A 24072-nucleotide genomic window follows, 5' to 3' on the forward strand; every position below is an offset into this window, starting at 1 on the left:
TATTGGATGCAGAAATAAGACACAGGAGCGATAGCGATCTAATTTAATACAAAATAGCACAATTCTCCACACGAATGGTGTAAATTTTCTACAGCAAAATATTCTAAAGGAAGAAAGTTTTAAAGTGTGATTGAAATACTCACAGTAACAAAGTGTCTGTGGTAGAATTGCTAACACCAACCAATGCACCTTAACCCTATCACCTGCACAAGTAAAATTCCTTAGACCACAAAGTAATGTAAATTAGCATATGGCACAGCCACCATCACCTCTTCTCCTCCTCTAACCAGGTTTCCTAAAGAGACTTAGTTCTTAACTTCTCTGATCACAGCTTAGCCTGACTTGGTCTCCAGATTCTTTGGTTATAATGCAGACTTGGCAAAGTAGATTAAAAACTGGGGAGCTCTGATGTATCACTATGGAGCTGATTCATTTCAAAGCAAATAATGGATGGCTCCAGTACTTTATTGATTAAGGTTGTGGTTTTCAAAGGAGCCCAACAGAGTTAGGGGCTTAAATCTCATTGAAGTTCAATGGGATTTGGGAGCCTAACTCCCTTTTACTCCTCTGAAATCCTCAGCCTATGTAAACATAAGAAAGTATTCTTCCAGGTTGCCAAGCTCAATTCTGTAAATATTTAGTCACGTGAGTAATTCTGATTCATTCAGTTAGCCCCATTGACTTCAGTGGGGTTACTCATGTGAATAAGAGTTGGCAGGGTCAGGCCCTAAGGGCATACACAGCTAATATATATCATTATTAATAATATTAATTTGAAAATGAAACAACCACTTGATCAAGTTTAGGTGGGTGTAGGCCACTTTGTGGGGGAGGGGCAGTTTGCTCATCATCCCCTGTTCGAGACGGTACCGAAACCAAGTGGCGATGCAACTGGGTGCACTGGTGTGCAGCGCCACTCAGATTTGGCCCACCCACCCCTCAGTCATGACAAAATTTGAGTGAGTGGCATTGCGACCATAAACCTGAGTGTTGCCGTGACCCCATGCAGCAGGTCACAATGCCTGGAGCGGGGACCTGGGCCCAGGCCCAGCCCCAGGGGACAAGAGTTGTCCCTGTGGGGCAAGTGCTGTGCGGGCTCATTCTCCAATCCCACCCTGGGCCTCTCCTCCTGGTAGTTTTTTTGGAAGGGGGCCTCAGTTTCAGATTTTGTACTGCCTCCCCCACCCCCACCAAAAAAACCTCTGTGAGGCAGTGTTAAACAGCCTTCTGTAAGACAGTCCACAAGCTCAGCTTCCTTATTGACTTTAGTAGGGGTTGCAGGTACTCAACTTGGCAGGATCAGGCTCTGAAAGTCATACAAAAATGTGATATGACAAGCGAGTGATCTGACTTTTTTTTTTAATGCTTCTTATGTTCACTGCTCGATAAGGTCAGAAAGACATTAGAAAGCAGGAGTATTTGAAGGTGCACAACACAAATCTAATAATTGTCATTGACACATTCTGCAACTCTCGACAGAATCAAACTCATTTTTTAACAAAGGCAACATAGGCATTCTGTGTAAAAGTTTTTAGCTTCACTAATAGCAACTACTGCTAAGAAATGACAGCTGAACTTTCCCCCTCCCCTCACGTAACAGATGACCAACCTAATGCCTAGAAAGAACTTTCCATAGCACTTAACAACCTATCCCATATATTCTGACCCCAGTAAAACCAAGCTGAAGAAATATATATATTCAGAAAGTTTCACTGTGGCACTTCCTGTCTGCCTAGTAAACAGCTGAACAGCCAGACTGATACCCAAGCCTTATAAGAATCCCCCTTAATATCAGTGCTTCAGGCAATTAAAAAACCCCAAACAACTCAAGTATTCTTTCTGACAGGAGTGTGGAATGGTGACCAAAAAACAACCTAGTCCCCATTATCATAGTGCAACAGTCACAGCACTGCTTCTGTGAATTGACTATTTGCCCAGCAGAGAGAAAGCTTCATGAAGACAGGCACGAATACGGTTATTACCCATTTTAAGTAATACGATAAGGTCAGATATCAAGCAATTACACCTTTTCATTACATTCTAACTCCCCACAGCAGGGGGACCTCACTTATGACTGCATTAGATATACAAAAGCTTTCAGCTCCGAAAAAGGAAAAGAAAAGACAGGGAAAGGGGAAAAAAAAAATTAAAATTTGTCTCACCAGCACGTTGCAGCACCAACTCGCTTGAAGGAATGTTGCCTTTACAGGTTTCTCTTTTAATTATCCTGGAAGCAGAAAGGAGGGGAAAAAAACAGAAGAAGCAGGGTTGTTAAATTAACGTGTGCTAGAATCTTTTCAGTTTGTCGCAGAGTAGAAAAAATAATAATAATAAAAAAAAAAACCAAAGGAGAAAAAAAAAAAAAAAAGAAGGCTCAGTGATTTAAATTTGCTGTCAGTTCAGGCTGCCTCATTCTGTCCCGCCCCTCTTCCCACTGGGTTTTACTACCTGCAGGGCTGCAACTGACAGCTAATGTGCAAACAAAAAAAAACCGGCAAAAAGCATGCTGGGACCATGCTGTCTGCGTCTCTCTCCACTCCTGATGGCTAAAAATCAGGAGTTGAAAAGGTTGTTTGTTGTTGTTTTTTTGCTGGTGGAGGGAGGGTTGGATATGGTTTTTTGCATGACATTTATTTTCATTTTAACTGATACAACACAGCACACTACAGAAACTGCTGTTCAATCAGTTGATTTTTCCCCATCAATTTAAAAATGTATCAGACCTGATTGATTTTAATAGCATATTCTGTGAAGAAACACAAATGCATACACATAGTATAAGAGTGTGGGTGTGTATACACACACACACACACACGTGTGTATGTATTTTCTATCTTTCTGTCTTTCACAGACAGTCGTTTGGATGCAAAGTAAACAAGAATAATTAATGTATATAAAACTTTCAACATAACAGTGAGAACTCCTCTTTGGCACAAAGAAATGTTCCCTATTTTGTTTGTTGTCTGTTTTCTAATCATTTTAAATGTTTTTAAAATCCTCATGTGTGACAATGAAAAATAACAGAAATTGGAAGCATAACAAGAAAATGGCACAATGCATATGTACAATGGACAAATGTAACAATGTATGTGGATAAAAAGCTAATATTTATTTAACTGGCTGTATAAAATCCACTTATCAAGGTCTCTATGTTAGTAAGTATTAGAAAACATGCACAAAATCATACTACCAGAACACACACCCACCCACCCCGCACAAAGTGTACATCACTGAAATCTGGTTCCTACCTAATTATAAAGTAAAATTAAAAGAATGATGAAATGATGCTTTTCCTTAATACTTTAATACTAATTCCTTGGATCATGCTACAGTAAATATGTCAAATTTGTAGGACAGTGGGGTGGGAGGAGGTATTGTTTCATATTCTCTGTGTATATATAAAGTCTGCTGCAGTTTCCACGGTATGCATCCGATGAAGTGAGCTGTAGCTCACGAAAGCTTATGCTCAAATAAATTGGTTAGTCTCTAAGGTGCCACAAGTACTCCTTTTCTTTTTGCGAATACAGACTAACACGGCTGTTACTCTGAAACCTACTTATGTATGTAACCATATAATAAAAAGCTAAAATGTAACTTAATTAAAGTAATCTCCACTTACATTCCAAGTTTGCTATTTAGACAAGAACGGACACAGACATACTGAATGGAACATAAGCAATTTGGTTCTAAATAGATTTTCAGAAGCACTGCAGTAACAATATGGATTATATCATTTCTTTGTACTGTCTGCGGACCCAATGCTGCAGCGTGCAGCCCTTATGCATCTGAGTAGTTCAACTGGTTTCAATGGGACTACTCACATGAGTAAAGGTTGCAGGGTTGGGTCCAATATTTTGTGTGGATTATTGACTTTTTGCATTAGAATAGCCTGTAGATTTACGTTTGCTTTGCTTTGTAGCCACATTTTGGAGGATACTAAAATAATGCAGTATACCTTTGTAACGATGCTGGTACTGGCGGGACCCAACTGAGAGTGCCAGTTCAGGACAAATTGCTTAAAGCAGGGAAGTTACAGCCCAAGGCTGGGGTTTCTATGCACACCAAGGCAAACCAAACCAGCCAAACAGAGAAGACTTTGGTTTTACCCCACTGGCTAACCACAAGTCACACAAGCAATTCCCTTAGACACTCCAGTTTCCCAATATCACCACCGGTGCCACTCGTTATGGGGACAAATGGTTATGAAAACTAATACCCCAGTAAAAGAAAAAAGGTTCTCTTGATCCCAAAGGACCAAGCCCTAGACCCTGGTCAGTATACAAATCAGATCTTACCCACAAATCACGCTGTTGCCAATCCTTTAGAATCTAAAATCTAAGGTTTATTCATGAAGGGAAAAAGATATAGATGAGGTGAAATGGAATCAATTACATACAGAAATGGCAAAGTTCTTGGTTCAGGCTTGCAGCAGTGATAGAATAAACTGCAGGTTCAAATCAAGTCTCTGGAAAACATCCACAGCTGGGATGGGTCTTTCAGTCCTCCAGAGGTAAGAAGCAGGATTGAAGACAAGATGGAAGAGCTGCAGCAGCTTTTTATATTCTCTTGCCATGTGGTCTTTCTTTCTTTGTTCCAAAGACAAGCTGTCCATCACATGGCATGGAATCACCTCAGAGTTCTGTCCATAGGCATGTCCCTGCATATCTTGCTGAGTCTCAAGGCGTGTCTGCCTTCTCTCAATGGGTTAATTGTATAGCCAATGGCCCTTAATGGGCCATCAAGCAGGCTAGGCAGAGCTGACACCAACTTATCTGGGGTGTCACCCAGAAGCATAGCACAAGTTTGAACTACAGACAGTATAGAGCAAATATTCATAACTTCAACTACAAAAATGATACACACATATACACAGCATAATCATAATCAGCAAACCGTAACCTTGTCTTAGACACCTCACTTGACCTCTTTTATATAAGATTTGGTGCCACTACAGGACTTTGGTTGCAACAATGATCTATACGGTCCCAGATTACGTCAATAACGTCACAACATTGTTCTCTAACTTTACATCACCTGACTTCCAGTCCTCTCTCTTATCCACAAGACCTTGCTTCCTCACTGCTCATCGTTTAGGTGAGGCATGTAAAATGTAAAACTGTTATTCTTGATGACTTGACAGCATTTGATACATGTTGCTTGATACCTGTATTATACACACACACACACACACACACACACACAGATGAAATATACATATTTCAAGGATCATATAGCGGAATAATTAGTTGAATTTAAAGGGGTTTTAAAATTATATATATTATATATATAATAAAATCATATTTCTCTATATGATCCTTGAAAACATTTAAAATTTTAAGTTTATTAAAAACAGGTCACCCTTGACAAGGCACTCAGACTTTCTAAAGAGAAATAATTGAATGATGTCCTCTCTGAAAATAAAAACATAGCACACGAAATAGCAAACACTTAAAGAAACCTGACTTAGCAAGCAGATATAGTCAAGAAGAGCTATTAGATCCACAATTATTTGACTAAAATGGACAAGCCCTAGGAAAATCAAACACCAGAAAAAACATTTTACTCCTGGTATTCAATACAGGTAAAGTCTTAAATGTAAATACAAAAAGGCTACTAAAGTTCTAGTGTTAAGAGAGGATATATCAATTATTTCTCTACATTATCCAATACTGTAAAATATCAGAATGTAAGGCTGAATGCTGTTCTTATATTGATGCACATCATTATTAGTATCTCAGAGTCTCTGTGGTATCTAAGCTTGATTAAGGGTCATAGAATTTGGCCTATAGGTATTAGATAAGTCAGGTACTAAAGAAAAGGCAGGTTTCAGCCATGTTAGTCTGTGTCCGCAAAAAGAAAAGGAGTACTTGTGACACCTTAGAGACTAACAAATTTATTTCAGCATAAGCTTTCGTGAGCTACAGCTCATTTCATCGGACGCATGTAGTGGAAAATACAGTGGGGAGATTTTATATACAAAACAAAACCCTTTTGTAGTGATAATCAAGGTGGGCCATTTCCAGCAGTTGACAAGAATATGTGAGGTATGGGGGGGGGGGAATAAACATGGGGAAATAGTTTTACTTTGTGTAATGACCCATCCACTTCCAGTTTTTATTCAAGCCTAAGTTAATGGTGTCCAGTTTGCAAATTAATTCCAATTCAGCAGTCTCTCGTTGGAGTCTGTTTTTGAAGTTTTTTTGTTGAAGAATTGCCACTTTTAGGTCTCAGAGTAACAGCCGTGTTAGTCTGTATTCGCAAAAAGAAAAGGAGTACTTGTGGCACCTTAGAGACTAAAGTGAGCTGTAGCTCACGAAAGCTTATGCTCAGATAAATTGGTTAGTCTTTAAGGTGCCACAAGTACTCCTTCACTTTTAGGTCTGTAATCGAGTGACCAGAGAGATTGAAGTGTTCTCCGACTGGTTTATGAATATTATAATTCTCGATGTCTGATTTGTGTCCATTTATTCTTTTACATAGAAACTGTCCAGTTTGGCCAATGTACATGGCAGAGAGGCATTTCTGGCATTTGATGGTATATATCACATTGGTAGATGAGGTGCACGAGATGAGGTGAGGTGCAGGTGAACGAGCCTCTGACAGTGTAGCTGATGTGATTAGGCCCCATGATGGTGTCCCCTGAATAGATATGTGGACACAGTTGGCAACGGGTTTTGTTGCAAGGATAGGTTCCTGGGTTAGTGGTTTTGTTGTGTGGTGTGGGGTTGCTGGTGAGTATTCGCTTCACGTTGGAGTGCTGTCTGTAAGCAAGGACTGGCCTGTCTCCCAAGATCTGTGAGAGTGATGGGGCGTCCTTCAGGATAGGTTGTAGATCCTTGATGATGCGTTGGAGGGGTTTTAGTTGGGGGCTGAAGGTGATGGCTAGTGGCGTTCTGTTATTTTCTTTGTTGGGCCTGTCCTGTAGTAGGTAATTTCTGGGTACTCTTCTGGCTCTGTCAATCTGGTTCTTCACTTCACCAGGTGTAGTTGTAAGAATGCTTGATAGAGATCTTATAGGTGTTTGTCTCTGTCTGAAGGGTTGGAGCAAATGCGGTTGTATCGTAAAGCTTGGTTGTAGACAATGGATCGTGTGGTGTGGTCTGGATGAAATCTGGAGGCATGTAGGTAACCATAGCAGTCAGTAGGTTTCCGGTGAAGGATAGTGTTTATGTGACCATCGCTTATTAGCACCATAGTGTCCAGGAAGTGGATCTCTTGTGTGGACTGGTCCAGGCTGAGGTTGATGGTGGGATGGAACTTGTTGAAATCATGGTGGAATTCCTCAAGGGCTTCTTTTCCATGGGTCCAGATGATGAAGATGTCATCAATGTAGCGCAAGTAGAGTAGGGGCATTAGGGGACGAGAGCTGAGGAAGGGTTGTTCTAAGTCAGCCATAAAAATGTTGGCATACTGCGGGGCCATGCGGGTACCCATAGAAGTGCTGCTGATTGGAAGGTATGCATTGCCCCCAAATGTGAAACAGTTATGGGTGAGGACAAAGTCACAAAGTTCAGCCACCAGGTTTGCCGTGACATTATCGGGGATACTGTTCCTGATGGCTTGTAGGCCACCTTTGTGTGGAATGTTGGTGTAGAGGGCTTCTACATAAAAATTGCATACACACTGTAACGAGAGTGATCAGGTAAGGTGAGCTATTACCAGCAGGAGAGGGAAAAAAATGTATTGGCCAAACTGGACAGTCTCTAAATAAAAGAATAAATGGACACAAATCAGATGTCAAGAATTATAACATTCCAAAAACAGTCGGAGAACACTTCAATCTCTCTGGTCACTTGATTACAGACCTAAAAGTGGCAATTCTTCAACAAAAAAACTTCAAAAACAGACTCCAATGAGAGACTGCTGAATTGGAATTAATTTGCAAACTGGACATCATTAACTTAGGCTTGAATAAAGACTGGGAGTGGATGGGTCATTACACAAAGTAAAACTATTTCCCCATGTTTATTCCCCCACCCCCCCGTTCCTCACACGCTCTTGTCAACTGTTGGAAATGGCCCACCTTGATTATCACTACAAAAAGGGGTTTGTTTTTTGTTTTTTTTCCCCTCTCCTGCTGGTAATAGCTCACCTTACCTGATCACTTTTGTTACAGTGTGTATGGTAACACCCATTGTTTCATGTTCTCTGTGTATATAAAATCTCTCCACTGTATTTTCTACTGCATGCATCCGATGAAGTGAGCTATAGCTCACGAAAGCTTATGCTCACATAAATTTGTTAAAAGAAAAGCTCTAATAAAAAGCTTATGCTCTAATAAATTGGTTAGTCTCTAAGGTGCCACAAGTACTCCTTTTCTTTTTGCGAATACAGACTAACACGGCTGTTACTCTGAAACCTGTCATAAATTTGTTAGTCTCTAAGGTGCCACAAGTACTTCTTTTCTTTTTAAAGAAAAGGCATTACCTTCTTTGTAGTTATACCATCAGCTTTAATGAAACAGTGATAAATTATGGTGGCATTAATTAGTGGAGGTTGCTCCATCACAAAATACAACAGAAAGTGTCTCAGAAAAAGATGCACACAGGTTAATTAATTATCCTTGGTTGAAACTAGCATGTGCTGGCCCCATTGAAGTCAATGGGAGTTTTGCTGTGAGGAATAAGCATCTTCTAGCATCTGGCCCTGATTGGAACAAAAGAGGATTTCACTTTATCTGTTTTCTGTTGATGCACATGCCCCACTCCTAACATGTACATGCTACTGGGAGGAGAAGTCAAGGCATTTCTGAAACAGCTAAAAATCTATTTCATGTCAAAATCTATTTCTGTGCCACATCTAAGGCAACTCTTGTACTGTTTGGGAGTCGGGGGGGAAGAATGGGGTCCCTTTTAATATTTACTCAATGTTTGTAAATTTAGCATATACTGCAACACCACCAAAAATCTGTACCTGCTTTTCATTTCCACAAAGGCCACTTTATACTACTCTTGCATGTAATTTAAACCGACTCTAATTCTCTGCTCAGCCAAAGAAGGGTAAGGGGCCTTAGTAGAAATTACGATCAGCCTCTTTGCTGTTAAGGCACTCAGGAATAAATACAGGCTATACAACTTGTTATGACTTTCAACTTTCAGCAGCCACATATTTTGAGATTTAACTTTAACTAGGTGTGAGTAGTATGCAGTCTCCAGAAACTCCATATACCGTATATCTTTGTTTAGAAGCCACAGATTCTATTACTCTTAATTGCTTCCTCCTGCAGCTTTAAATTGAGGATGGCTTTTTCATACATTTAATTGCTTCCCTCTGGAGCTCCCATGGTAAAGGTAATTGAGGGTGGCTTCTAAACAATGATATACAATAATTAAAAGCTCTTTTAAGGGAAGCTTTTTGTGTGGCACCTGCAGTAAACTGAATACTTTTTATGCAGCTCTGCAAAGCTGCAAAAAACCGTGCATTATTTCACAAGTGTTACATTGTCACAGAAATTCTGCATCTGAAGAGCCAACCTATATATCTCTAGCCACTCTGTGGGGAGGGTGGGGGAAGAACCCACAGATCTTATGGAAATGGTTTGATGGTGTGAAAGATAAGCTGGTAAATTTCTAATGGTAGCTCTATTTTTAATGACTATCTGCATTTATTTCTCAGTAGAAAAAGCAGCTAATTACAACTGCTTTTAAAGGCCTATGCTTTTCTAATGTACAGCTTTACTTAGCTACCTCTCTTATTGAGGAAGAAAATATCCCTGTCGATTGAACGGTTCAATAACTGACAGTTACACATTTTCGTCTTTCTCCATTGCCTGTGGTTGAATTCATTTTTCATAGATATGTAACTGTCCCCTAGATACATCTTGCTCTTTTTTACAGTCAAAAGGATCTGGCACAAAACATCTCTACAGGATTTGGTGCTTTGATAAATTAATCCAGTTTTGCATATTAGCCTTTCAAATACTCCCGTCTTTAGGTTTACTTGAACTCCACAAACTACTCATAAAAGAGAAGAAAGGCACATGATGCTGGCAAGTTCCCTGTCTACGCAGTTGGAAAACAAAGTGAAAGTAAAAGGAGGCAACTTCAGTTTATCACACAATATTTTTCAAGGTTTGGGCTAGTGCAGCTAATGTTCAATGAAACGCTTGCTGGTGGTCTGCAGAGAACTGGCTGATCACATGGTCATGGCTCTTTACTTCCAGCTGCTAAATCACACCCAAAGACAGCTTAAAAATGCACTCAGCAATTCCCTAATTTGGCAGCAATAGTGTGTGCTCACCGATGAAAGGGTAGGTTGTCCATGCATCGCGAATGGGAGGGGGACAGGGTGCCACAGGAATCTCTCTATTAAGGTGTGGTCCACTCTATGACACAAGTGAGAACCTCTCACCTAATGGTCAGAGCACAGGACTAGCACTCAAGAGCGTGGCATGCTATTGCTATCTCTGCTGCAGTCTCACTGCACTATCTTGAGCCTCAGTTTCCCCATGTGTTACATGGAGACATTATTTCTCTAACTCACATGGATGTTTTGAGGCTGACTTTTTTTTATTACTTCTAAAGTGCTTGGATGAAGTGATGGACAGAGTACAGAGGTGCCATTTATTGTCTTAAATTGAAAGAAAATAAACACAACTTCTAATATGATCATCACGAGATAACTATTACCACAGTAATAAGAAACAACAATAGTGGTCCCCACTTACAAGTTGATATTTCCTATATTTAAAATAGGAAAACCCACAGAAAATAGGATGGTAAATTGAGCACCTGTTGACTATATATTTCAATGGTAACCACTGTATGTGTGCTCTATTTTCTGTGATATAGCTCCTCCCCAGTACATCCAGCCAACCATCAGTTCACTGCATAGCTTACAAATGCATTCAAATATATGCTCACACTACACCTTCATAAATAATTCATCCTTGCATTGGCACTGACTTCATCTGCTATCTAACTGATGGACCGAGAATCCCTAAAATGGTACCTAGTGGCAAAAGTTAAGTGGCTAATTACCTTGTGTTACAATAATGATGCCTCTGTAACTTCCGACAGGCAGAAAGCCAGTCAGTTTGCCAAAGCACACGTTGCCTCAATGACTTGACTGTACTCATGAAGTTCAAGTGCTTAGTTAGTGAAGCAACGGCTTTAACACACCTTCCTAGCCAGCGATATCTGAGCCACAAACCCTTTAGGATTATGAAGCTTATCCCCAGGCAGGCATCACTTCATTCTCTCAATCTAATTTAATGCCCAAGAATGTGATCACTTTGATGGGACCAGCTGTTTCTTCTTCTGCCAACTGCACTCCAAACTCTTTGGCAGCCTCCCTGAATGTGCCCGATACATCCTGACACATATGACAGGACCCACAGACAAAATGGCCTCCTGGCAACACAGCACTGATCCTGAAACTTGATTTTCGCAATAGCTTGTGATATACCCAGGACAAACAGCTACAAAAGGGGGGTAGTAATTAGTCCCATGGGATTAAAAGGCCCCTCCCTATCCACTGAGGAGCGAGAACCACGGGGCAATAAGGTACAGCTGGAAAAGGGGTTGCTAGGGAACCAATTAAGTTAGGTTGACTCCAACTACCTGGGACCTTTTTAAACCCTCCCCTGGGTGGTAGGAGGGTGAGAGTGAGGGAGTGAGAGGAGTAGGGAAGCTGCTAGCAGGCTGTTTGCAGCAAGACACCAGACCTTCCCAGTAGGGAGACTGCACTTGCTCCCCAGAAGGGAAGGAAAACAAGCACAAGGGACTGACTGAGGAGAGGAGTAGCAGGACCCTGTGCCACCTATAAGGATTCACCTTGCCCCAAACCCGAGTCTCCAAGGCTAAAGAGGACTGAGGCGAACAAGATATTTTGCCGCAAGCTCCTTATTGTGACACATCCTGGAGGGGAAAAATCAGGAATCCAAAAAGCACAGATTGTAGACAGGACCTGAACAAAAGTAAATGCTGCCCTCAAACTTTAAACATAGCAGAGAAGGAATAGCTGGGTGTAGACAGAAGTTGATGATTCAGTATTTAATGAGCCTTCCTACACGCCTGCATTTTCTTTTGGAATCTTTATTGGAGGATCAAAGAATAATATCAAACCAATAGAAATGCTTATATAAAAACAGAAAGCATTGTAAGGTCTCTGGAGTGGGGACTGTCTTTTTATTATGTGATTGTCCAGCACCTAGCACAATGGGGGTCCCGGTCTATGATTGGGGCTCCTGGGCTGCTATTGTAATACAAATCCATAAATGAAAGGAATCAAAGTAACTGGGTGAGTCCAGTTCAGCTGTAGAATTAGCCACTGTTCCCATCAATAATTCATGTAGATAATATGGTCTCTGTGTGCTCCCCTTCCAGAGTGCAGAATACCCTCAAGTGGTTAGAACATCCAATCTGCTGAACTGTGTATGATCATGCCATTTTTCACACAAGCTCCAGTACTGACTGAAGCATGTGCTGCCATGTTGCTCTAGCCTACAGAGGCCATCAACTCCAGTACTACTGAACTGGGGTTATTTAGTCTGCAGAAGAGAAGAATGAGGGGGGGATTTGATAGCAGCCTTCAACTACCTGAAGGGGGTTCCAAAGAGGATGGAGCTTGGCTGTTCTCAGTAGTGGCAGATGACAGAACAAGAAGCAATGGTCTCAAGTTGCAGTGGGGGAGGTCTAGGTTGGATATTAGGAAACACTATTTCACTAGGATGGTGGTGAAGCACTGGAATGGGTTCCCTAGGGCGGTGGTGGAATCTCCATCCTTAGAGGTTTTTAAGGCCCGTCTTGACAAAGCCATGGCTGGGATGATTTAGTTGGGGTTGGTCCTGCTTTGAGCAGGGGATTGGACTAGATGACCTCCTGAGCTCTCTTGCAACACTAATCTTCTATGATTTTATGAACAGACATTAAGGGCTTGTGGGTTATTCCAGATTCTGGGGCCTGCTTTACACCTAAAGCTTAGGTCAACCTTGCTACATCGCTCAAGGATTTGAAAAGTTGCATGCCCTGTGCAACAGAGTTAAGCTGTCCTAAGCCCCATGGTAGACACAGCTAGGCTGATGGGGCGTCAGGGGGGAATCTTCTGTTGACTTTGCTACTGCCTCTCGGAGAAGTGGATTACCTACATCAACTGGAAAAAAATCCCTTCTGTCACTGTAGCTGATATAGTGTAGACATACACCAGGATTCACTAGGGGCCATAGCAGTCCCTGGTATAAATTAGAGCAGCTCCCAGCTGCTCTAAATTATGGTAGTGCTTCCTGGTCTATCTATGGGCTTGCAGTGCAGCCCAGAATCCCCACATTGATATGCACTACAAGCACACCCCCCTATGCCAGGGCTTGCAAGGGGGTCACTGTATGGCTGCTTATGGAGGTGCTATGCTATGCATGCACTGGGGGAATTCTCCTGTAGCCCTTTACAGTGCCTTTAAAGTCCCAGTATGCTGCTAGACATACTGGGGCCAGAACATGGGACAGAGTCTGTCTTCTATATCTAGCTCCCTGTGCCTTTCTTGAGCCTTCTAAAATTTAAGCTGAACTCCCACAAAAATTGTATTCCCACTTTATTAGACAGCAAGACATTCTGAACAAAGGTATGTCAAACCGCATGCTGTCAACACTCATATTTACTGTTGCAACTTTCAAATCACCCATAGTGACCCTTTCCTATGTTATTAGAAAAAGACTTCTGGATTTGAATTAAGGTTAGAAAACCACTTGCCATGAGGTAAAAAAAGCAACAGTCTTAAGTGCGTGCATCCTCAGCTAGAGAGGAACTGTAGATCTACAGTAATTCATTTGAGTTTTGGTATAAACTAATTACATATTGTATATTGCTCATATCATATTTAATGAACTAGGAAGTGATTTTTTCACTATATTCCTTCAATTCAATTGATTTTAGATAATTAACTTTAGACAATGATTGGTTATTACAGCACGTAGGGTAGATTTAATTAAAGTTTTGGTCCTAACAATGAAAGTCATTAATCATTGTTAAGTATTGTACATAAAAAAGAAAACCACTTTCCATGAAATGATAGGTGCTAAATATGCCAGCTGTAAAAAGACATGTAATTTAGGCCTAAACTTTGATCCATCTACTGAATATCTTCTGGATTATAAAATATTTAATTAAAGATAAAATCTATCAGTCCATGACTAAGAGCTTTTGGAAACAAAAGAATCAATAATTTAGTGGGACTGGCAACAGTTGGGACTACTTTGCTGCAATGAAAAATGCATCAGAAGATGGAGGCTGCATAGCATGCACGGAGCCAGATGCAAAGTTTGAACCAAGAAATATAGCACACTTTCTTCTGCTGTTCCAACTTGTGTATCTTCAGGAACATAGTGATCCAAGAAGCTGAGACACTGTGGATGCACTAAGCTGGGTAGACTACACTCTCATGAAGAATGATAGTGGAACAAGGAGGTGCAGAAAGCAGTAAGAAATAAGAGAAAAGCCAGAAAGGTGATGGAAAAAAACTCTCTGGAAGAAATGGTTGTGGCCTACCCTCCAAGTGAGCAGCCAAAGCCAGCAGTCAGAAAGGTAAGAAACCTAACTGTAGATGAGCTGTATAATGAGTTGAACAATTGCTCTCAACTTGCCCCCCCAAAAAATATGGAATTATGTCAACAAGAGGCAAAAAGGAGGGAAGATAGAGTGAACATGACATTCATAAAGGAAGCAGGGGACAGACTGCTTTTAACAGGACACACTGTACATAACCAATGGTGAGAATACTATGAGGGGCTACTTAGTGAGGAGAACCCTTTGTATCCCACACTACCCTCATGTGAACTGGTAATCATGGATGAAGATAACCTGTCAGAGGCAGACATTAAGGCTGCACAGCTGAAGATGGCCCCTGGAAAAGCAGCAGATTCAGATGAAGTCACGGTAGAAATGACGAAAGCCTTGAGAGAAGTTAGTGTATGCTGTCTCATGGAAGTCCTGCACACAATTCAAAAAGAGAAGACTATCCCAAGAGACTGGAGAAAGGCCATACTGGTACTGATATACATGCACAAAGTGAACATACACGACTGTTCAAAGTTCCTGAGGAACTGTCCCACTGCATAAAACTGTTAGAATCAAAGTCACATTTGTCAAATAGTGGAGCCCATTTTAGGAAAGGAGTGGTTTGGTTTTAGAAAAGGAACGATGGATAGCATGTTCATTAGAGTTAGTGGAAAGGAAGCTGGAGCGCAGATGCTTTCCTCGATTTGGAAAAAGCATTCAGCAGAGGACCTCTCTGACTGCTGGTGCCTGTGTTACAATTCTTTGGGGTACCAGAGGACTTGTCCAGAGGATGGTGCACGATGGTTCCATGACAAAGGTGTGGATGGTGTGACGGAGATCAGCACTTAGTCCCTTACTATTCGTAATTGTGGTGGTCTTCATAAGTAAGCAAATCCAAATCAAAGGTGGTACGATCCTGATCTGTGCAAACGATATTGCACTAATGCCACCTGAGAAGACTTGAAACCATTGAAATGAAAGTGTTTGAAGGAAGCAAGGGGATGACATTGCTGGACTATGTATGGAATGATGTCATCAGGAGTGACACCAAGATCTGGGCTATCAGAGAGAAGCTGCAAGAGAGGAGGCTGAGGTGGTATGGGCATATATGAAGGAGATCCTGTTAGGAAGGCATTTGAGATTAGAGTTAATGGGCAGATAACAAAAGGATGACCAAGAAAACAGGTGACAGACTATGTATGGGAGGATGGAGTGTTTATGATGCAAACTTTGGACCAACAAGCCTGGAAAAGACCTCAGCTAGCTGGGGAAAAGGGAAAGTAGTAGGTTAGTGGGACTGCCAGAAAATAACGTAGTAAATACCCCTGATACTACAAAGTATGTATAGATGGAGCTTTAGGAAAGAGTGCATTGTTATTTCCGTTTTATTAATATGAAAGCAAGGTACAGAAGATATTACATAACTTGCCCAGGATCACACAGCAGGTCAGTGGTTAGGCCACGAATAGAACCTAGATCACCTGACTGGTATTGGATCAAACTGGTACCAACATAATCCTATAGCTCTCAGTGCAGTAGCAGTTAACTAAAAAACATCAAGCCCAAACTCCAGCTCATACTTAGTCAATCCCCTATTTATTGGACTAGACTGATGCTAGTGGGGGGTTGACCTGAGGAAGAAATGCACAATATAAACACGCTTACTAGAGCTTTGGAATTACTTTTTAGCTATAGTGGTAAAAGCTAATGCCCCAGGTCAGACTCTATGATTGTAACGGTCCTTTCTGACCTTAAAATCTATGAATCTTAATAGGCTGTTGCACAAGCAATGAAAATTCAACCTCTTCAAGTGCCCGTGACCCAGTTTGAAACACTCAATCCTGCAAATATTTTACCAAACCAAAAGGATAAAGTCAGTATGGAATTGCAGAAAATACAAACAGGAAAGACCTATTAGGTCACCTAGTCTGTTCCTAAAGTTCATTATTGTAAACTTTCTAAAGTTTTGTCCAGTCTATTTTTAAATATCTGAAGGAATGAGGCTTCCTACCCCCATCTTGGGTAACTATTCTATAGACTATTAGATCTTAATTTTGCTCCTTTTAATTTCACTCCTCACTTCTTATACCACCCCCAAACAATTCCTGTCTTGGCAGCATACTGCAAATACGTATAGATCGATATATCCACACTCACCTCCCACCCACAGAACAAATGTAGCTTTTTAACTTTGTCCTCATAAGTCAAACTCTCCAGGACCAATGTGTTACTCTTCTCTTCATTCCTGGTAGCTTGTCAATATCTTTCTGGTAATGAGATGTCTAGATTTAGACACAATATGCCAGGTGTGGTTACACAGGGAGAAGTTGCTACCTCTCTTGTCCTGTGTCCTGATGCATCTGCATTTTGTGAGCATCCCCAAACTGACAACCTTTTTTGCTGATATTTCACACTGTACACTCATGTCTAATTTTCTGTTTACTTTCACCCCAGTATAACTGCGTTTCAAATTTCCCCCTCCTACTGAGTACTAATTATTTTTCTCTAGCTGGATTAGCTTGCAATTTTCCAAGTTGAATATAATTGTTGTACGTTCATGATCCTTTTCTGCCCAAGTCTTCTTGCATTATTTCATTGGTGTTCATAACCTTTTCCAATTTAGTACCATCTGTGAATGTCATTAGTGTCCTATTTACTCCTTTCCTCTAGGCCAAAATGAAGATATTAAACAAGACCTGACCTGACACACATCCCTGTGATGCTTGCTAGACACCTCCCAGTAACTCTCTACTTTGATGTTTATATTACCCTTTGTTTAGGGTCCTTTAGAAAAAGTTTTCAAAGTAGGTGACAATGGAAAGATTTATTTCTAATCTCTAATGTAGGTGTTACAAACAATAGAGAGTAGAATCCCACAAGCCTATTTTAAAAAAAAAAGTCAATGACAGTTTTTTTTAGCATGCCACATTATCAAACCTAATGGATCAGCTCCAATTTTCTAATTGGAAAATCAATACAACCCAACTTCTGATCAAATTCTGAAAACAATCTCCTTTAAAGAAACCTTTCAGAGTAACAGCCGTGTTAGTCTGTATTCGCAAAAAGAAAAGGAGTACTTGTGGCACCTTCGAGACTAACCAATTTATTTGAGCATAAGCTTTAGTGAGCTGTAGCTCATGAAAGCTTATGCTCAAATAAATTGGTTGGTCTCGAAGGTGCCACAAGTACTCCTTTTCTTTAAAGACACCATTTGGCAAAAGTGTCAAGTTCTTATTTATTGATAAAGCCACTAAATGTAGCTTTTTTAACAGCAATCTGGTAAATTCATGCTTTCCATATGTTAATAGCTATTAGCTATTTACACTTTCCTGTTACAAAATTTCAGCTATGGAAGCACTTGGCATTTCTGCAACCATCAGGTAATTCATTTAGGGCTTGATCCTACTCTCATTTGATTCGATGGAAAAAACCTCACATCCACCTCAGTGGTGCAGTGTCAAGACCATATAGCCCAATCCAAAGCCAAATGGCAGGACTCTTACTGACTTCAATGGGCTTTGGACCAGGGCTATAAAGGAGACAACATTGGCTTATGGTGAAGACATGGCACTGCAAATCAAGAAATGATGTTCCATTCTATTCTAAATCCTGATACCAATTTAAAGTGCAACCTTCAGCAAGTCACTTAATCTCTCTCTGCCTCAGTTTCCTGAACTCCAAAATGGAGATAAGGATACTTACTAACTCAGGCATATTAATTCTGATTTGAAAATGTTTTGAGGTCCTTGGGTGAAAGATGCTATAAAAGCATTACTTTTTCTTTGTCCTTACTGCTATTTCTTTTTAAAAAACTCAGATTTCTGAGAGAGATTACCTAGGTGAAAAGGGTTTTTACTGTACTGTACTGTGTGTTAACAGCAAGTGTCTGCTTAACATATGATACAGTAAAATGAGGGCTGCACTCAAGAGGTCTCATCATCCTCCCTATTTATCCTGTTTTTAAGTAAGTGAAAACACTTGCAACATTTTCCATTTTTAGATGCCTGATTTGCAAACACTTTTTTGCCCTATTTCTAGAGCTGTGAATAACACTTCCTACTGAAGAGTTAAAGCATCTGAAGAGAGAATTTATCTAACATCATACAGGGCTAAATCCTAACTTCCCATCACAACTTAAAGTAGCTGGGCTTGGTGCACAGGTGTGGGGTATTGGAATGGTGAGGAAGGAAACTTTCCCTTTCCTTTCTCTCCATACTTGAGCTCCATATGGGGCAAAGGCTGATATAACTGTGTATGCCTATGGTCTCTACCCATGGCTTTGCTGCTTCCTCCCTGCTAACCAAATCTGGTTGTACAAAATACATGGAACACGTGTATTGTTGCTGTAACATACTGGAGGTATGTGCCCGATCCTGTGTATGGGCTTCCCTTACCCTACCAATCCCCTGCACATTGGAACCCCAGCAGTTCTGCTTCACTGGTGGTTCTCCCTGGACATAGGGGTGGAGTGTGGAGGCAGGAGTTGCCCTACAGAGTATTTTATCATCTAGCACACCAAGGCGGGGAAGGCTTAATAGTTACCTTACATTTCCCTCTTTTTGCTTTTAAAAATTGAACTCATAGCGAATACATCAGATATTAGGATTTATACATCATCCAATAACTTTTTAAATGATTCTATTGTAGTTTAGGGCATGTCGTGCATTTTTAATGCAACACCGTACATAACATTGGGGCCAAATTCATTCCTGGTGGAATTCCAGTGTAGTCAGTGGCATTTCCTCGGGGATGGAATAGGCCACTGTATCAACAGAGCACTCTAGAGAGAAAGCACCATATCTTTTCTATCTTGTCTCCTCTTTGCCTTGTTGAAATGCTAAGCTAATAGCTCCTACAGTATTATGCAAAACCTTGTTTGTCAATCTATTCAAAAAATCAGGAAACATTCCAGAAACCCAGGGAGGAAGTTCATACCAGCTTTAGCTAATCTGCAGAAAATCCAGCCTACATGAGTCTCCTGTCACTGCTGCTCCTTTCATCTATTCTTTATAAGGAATCCATTGAACTTTAATTAATATGAAAAATTCAGGTTTTCATCTGATTTAAATGTGACTGACATCATGCTGCTACTAAAAATGGAACAAAGTACAAGTGTGTTGAAAACAATGCTGGATTCGAGGGGGATTCTGAGAGCCCACAGAAAGCATAATCTTCCAGGTCAGTAATACTGCATAACAAATAAGCAGGGGAGTGCCAGGAACTCATTGATATAGATGTCTGATGAGGCTAAGAGACACATGAGCAGCGTCTACACATTTCTTCAGACTGGATGGCTCTTGGGTTGGGAGAGAGACATTCACCTTATGTCAGCTGGTTCAAATCCAGCCCAGACAGGAAGAGTGAAAGTCGCTGCTAGATAGTGGCTGACTCAGACCTTGAGACTGACTCCATCACTGTAGTATCTAAGAACATTCCATGTCATGTCAATAGAATAGCAAAACCCCTAGTGGATTTTATGTAGGATTAAATCCTCACAGAGCTGGTGGTCTGCATCCAGGGGTATGGAAAGTAATTTAATAGAAAATAACTTTTCTACAGGATTTCTGAATTTTCCTATTGAATTTAAAAGCATTATGGACAAAACCCCATTGAAGTCAGTGGAAAGACTCCTGTGGGCCTATTGAATTTAAAAGCATTATGGACAAAAACCCATTGAAGTCAGTGGAAAGACTCCTGTGGGCCTGAGTGGAATTAGGATGAGGCCCTACAGCCTAAAGAATTCTGCTTTGAATCTCCACACACAAAAAACAAACAAAAAAAAAACCTTTGTAAAAATGTATAAAAAAACCCAAAACCCTATAGAATTTAAAAGTAAAAGTTATTGCTGTAGACAACTATTGGTTTCATTCCTATTAAATGATATGGGTCTTTTCCTTAAGGGCAAATGCTGTGATTGCAGTAGTCTAAAGTTAGTAGGTTAAATCTATATTTAGGCTCCTAAATAATTGTCTGACTTTTTGAACACTTGCCAGTTTACATCAGCTGATAATTTAGCCCAGAATAAAGTAGAAATCTGTTCTCAACACATAAGCATCAATAGCAAGTCTGTGTGCTAATAAAATGTCACCTCACTCTACTACACTCAAATGGTCCACTTTACAGTTGCCTTAATTCTTTACTCACAAATGTAAAGACATTTTAGCAGTCTTTATACTAGCATATTTAAAGCACTTCTAATAAAGAGAGCTAAACCTTGAACTAAATCTTAAGACTGGCTATTAATATTTTCTAAGCAAATCTCATTATTTCACTATGATCTCAGAATATTCTGAAGTAATTTATGACATATTTAGAGTGCTTGCCTACTGCCATAGTGTTTCAGATCTGGCTAGAGCCCCCTCCCAGAGCTCCAAAAATGTAAAGATAGGGAAAAATGTACTAACACTTACTGACCTCTCATTCTTCACACAGTTTTTTTTAAGTCCAGTTTTAGCACTAAAGCTGAGAGGAAGCCTTTTATAATAAGTGAGAACAGCCAATGTCAGAACAGAAAATGATAAAACCACTCTACCAACACACCACACTATGAGAACTTGAAGAACTCTGATGTACCCTGGAATTGAATCTGTACTGCACATTTATGGGAAATTTTCAAAAGTGCTGTTGTATTAATTTAAATGGAATATATTAGCCAAAGGTGTTAACATAACTGAGTCACTATCCAACATTAGAGACCTGAAAACAAGGTTTGGGTTTGGGAGAGAGACACCTCCGCCTCTGTAGTACCATGGCAAACACATCATTAAGAATCCTTTTAACCTTTTATTAAAGCTACAGAAAAGAAGGGAAAATAGTTAAAACATTTGAAATGTAGAGTATTAAGTAAGGCTTTCATTTTAATGCCATTTCTTGTTCCCCTTCCCTTTAGCTAGAGAGAGAGCTTCAGAAGGAGAAACCCTATTGCATGACAGTGTCTCTTAGACGGTATTAAAGATGGTAATAACTGTCCTTTTTGGAGGGGAAGATAGGCTGGAGCTGTTGCTGCTGGTGTCAAAATCTGATCTCATTTCATTACTGGTGGTGTGTGGGATACATCTGGTGGGGGGGTGGGGGCAATGTCCTCTGGATCCCCTTCTCTGGCCTGATCTGGTCAGGCCAGCTAGATTTGGATGAAGAAGGTCTGGGACCCAGGAGACTGTTGTGGCAGGAGGGGGAGTTGTCAGCCATGATGGTGACACTTGCTCCAGTAGACTCTGTCTGTTCTTCCATATATTTGCCCCCTAAGTCTCTTTCTTTAAGGCCCCCAAAAGGGAGTGAGGGGTCGAGTAGCCCATCCCTTTTATATTTTGTCCACCAAGTAGGTTACTTGATTTCCACATCCACATTTTCTTTTTTACCAAGCATGATCTTAACATAGTCCTTGAGTTATATTAGTAGGCCTTTTTCTTTAGACTAATCCAGTTTCTGTCTTATTCATACTTTTTCCCATCAACGTTTGTTATTCCAGGTTATTGTGACATCTTATGAACTTTCACTTTGTTGAGCCCCCAAGTAGAGTAAATCCGTAGGCCTGATTATCACAACAGTGCTCCGCGTTAGCCTAACGGCTCCCACTCAAGTGAATGGTAAAACAGCCACTCACTTCAGGGGGAATAGAGTTAGACTAATGCTTTTGAAAATCCCACTCCTAATAAGCAGGATATAAAAACAGTATTTATCCGGCAACATATTCCCATTACAGGACACAAAGAAAGGGCAAATTCAAGTCTTGATCCTTCAATGAGTAATGTATGGGCACATGTTCAGATCCCAAAATGTGTGTGTGGAGGGGCGGGGGGGCAGCTTCCATGCCTTACCCTGTGCCACATGGCTCAGCCCATCAGTTGTGGCAGCCTGCAATCAGTAGCAGATCAATTTAATATTTATGTTGTATAAGTTACATGTCAGTAGGAGTGTTTGTTGCAAGCAAGACACAAAAAGTAATTCTTCAACTCTACTCAGCATTGATAAGGCTTCTACAGTACTGTGTGTCCAGTTCTGGGTACCACACTTCAGGAAAGATGTGGACAATTTGGAGAAAATCCAGAGGAGAACAAAAAAGAAATAATTAAAGTTCTAGAAACCATGACCTATGATGAAAGATTTAAAATAATCTTAGTCTGGAGAAGAGAAGACTGCAAGGGGACATGATAGCAGTCTTCAATATGTAAAAGCTTGTTATAAAGAGAAGAGTGATAAACTGTTCTCCTTAACCACTGAGGATAGGACAAGTAGTAATGTGTTTAAATTGCAGCAAGGGAGAGTTAGGTAAGACTTTTGGGAAAACTTTTTAACTGTAAGGTAGTTAAGCACTGGAACAAATTATCCAGGGAGGCTGTGGAATCTCTGTCAGTGAAGGTTTTGAAGAACAGGTTAGACAAACCTGTCAGGGATGATCTAGATAATACTTAATCCTGCTAAATGTAGGGGACTGAACTAGATAACCTATCAAGGTCCCTTCCAGTCCTACATTTCTATGATTTTGTGTGGCATTCTACATATAATTTATGTATGTAGACCTCATTGACTTCTGTAGTTTTCCCACTAAAACTCCTAACCATGCCCCCAAAGACCCCCTCCCCCCCCAAACAATAAGAGGTCCTAGTCTCTCCAACAAAAACAAACATGAAGATAGGCAGTCATATGGACATAAATAAATAATACAGCAGACTGGAGTTTTGCCACAGAATTTTTTTTCCTGCCAAGGAATTGGCGATTTAAAAATGGAAATCAAGTAAAACTTTTCACTGAAAAGTGAATGTCCCTAGCCTCTGTTTGGCAGAAGCTGGGAATGGGCAACAGGGGATGGATCACTTGAAGGTTACCTGTTCTGTTCATTCCCTCTGGGGCACCTGACACCGGCCACTGTCGGAAGACAGGATACTGGCCTAGATGGACCTTTGGTCTGACCCACAATGGCCATTCTTATGAAATTTAGTTTTTAATTTTTTTTAAAATGGGAAAATTTGTTTTAGGAACCAAAATGAAAGTTTGATTAGAATTAAATGAAAAAATTTGAATCAAGACAAATTTTGCAAAATTTTTGATTTTTTTTTTCCATAAGAGATTTTTTTTCCAAAGGCCAAATTGTACTTTCAGCTACACTGGTGCAAATGCAAATTCTCGAAGTAAATGGAGCTCCTCTGGATTTATTCTGGAATCAATTAGGTCAGATTGTGGCTCCAAAACTTACTTTCCTCAGTTTCATTCCCAAACTTCCCATAAATCCTCCCCAGAAATAAGATGTGGCATATGAAATTTTAGTGGAACCAATTTGGTTTTTGGGGAAGTTAAGGTCCATAATAAATATTTACTGCTGCAGGCTAATACAGAGGCAAGTCCTGTAGCTTATGTCTCAAATATTAGAATTTTATTATTAAGAATTACATTTGCAAATAAGTTGGAATAAGATATGAAATAATTTTACGTATTATGTCTGACTGAATGTCCATTGAATCAATGAGTCTTTCCATTGATTTTGAATAGGTTCTAGTTTTTTAAAAACTGTCTTCCCATTTTGGAACCATAAACTACTGAGGCCCCAATTATTCAAGTTTAATTGCAGGTGGAGATTTAGAACTAA

At 40.3% G+C, this 24072-nt stretch overlaps 1 protein-coding gene across 1 annotated transcript in view; it reads right to left on the bottom strand.

Annotated features, from left to right (window-relative positions):
- The window catches only part of CELF2 (CUGBP Elav-like family member 2), a 701166-nt gene extending 698971 nt beyond the window's left edge, over positions 1-2195 (bottom strand). Inside the window, exon 1 of the mRNA XM_084628178.1 lies at positions 2163-2195. The gene's annotated coding sequence lies outside the window, so the exon portion shown is untranslated. The remainder of the gene's footprint in view (positions 1-2162) is intronic.
- Between the last annotated feature and the right edge of the window lie 21877 nt (positions 2196-24072).

This window comes from Lepidochelys olivacea (genome assembly GCF_965140295.1).
Source record: "Lepidochelys olivacea isolate rLepOli2 genome assembly, chromosome: 1".
NCBI lineage: Eukaryota > Metazoa > Chordata > Testudines > Cheloniidae > Lepidochelys > Lepidochelys olivacea.